The 535-nt window shown below is 43.7% G+C and overlaps 1 non-coding gene across 1 annotated transcript; it reads right to left on the reverse strand.

The window, feature by feature from the left end:
* Positions 1–214: 214 nt before the first annotated feature.
* LOC112135605 (U7 small nuclear RNA) lies at positions 215–276 on the reverse strand. Its single transcript, XR_002916865.1, has one exon. It is a non-coding gene; the product is annotated as a U7 small nuclear RNA (small nuclear RNA).
* Between the last annotated feature and the right edge of the window lie 259 nt (positions 277–535).

The following is a 535-nucleotide window of genomic DNA, read 5'->3' on the forward strand; positions in this document are numbered from 1 at the left end:
ACAAAAGAGCAAGTATGCAGCAAGACCAGGGTGCTATCAACAAGAAGCCATTTTATTTTCAGTCTTCAGTTGTCTCAGTTACCACTTGAATCTGGATCAGTCAGCACATGGGATATCAGTTTAATTTGTGCTTTTCCATTCTTTGTTGCCATCTAATAGTGTCTAGAAAGGGACTCAAGCAAAGGTCAGTGATAAAAGGGAGTCCACACTTTTTGGGGGCAGTCTAGTTTTCACCAGAAAACCCACTAGACAAATTCTAAAAGAGCCTTGACTGTGGAAGCTGAGGCTTTGATGGCTTAATTTGGATGCCAAGAGTTTTGTTTCATGTGTGTCCGTGTGAAGAGACCACCAAACAGGCTTTGTGTGAGCAATAAAGCTTTTAATCACCTGGTTGCAGGCGGGCTGAGTCCTAAAGAGAGTCAGCGAAGGGAGATAGGGGTGGGGCTGTTTTAGGAGCTTTTGAGCCAGAATGAGCCAGGAGAAGGAATTTCACAAGATAATGTCATCAGTTAAGGCAGGAACAGGCCATTTTCAC

The sequence above is a fragment of the Pongo abelii genome, chromosome 9 (genome assembly GCF_028885655.2).
Source record: "Pongo abelii isolate AG06213 chromosome 9, NHGRI_mPonAbe1-v2.0_pri, whole genome shotgun sequence".
Taxonomy (NCBI): domain Eukaryota; kingdom Metazoa; phylum Chordata; class Mammalia; order Primates; family Hominidae; genus Pongo; species Pongo abelii.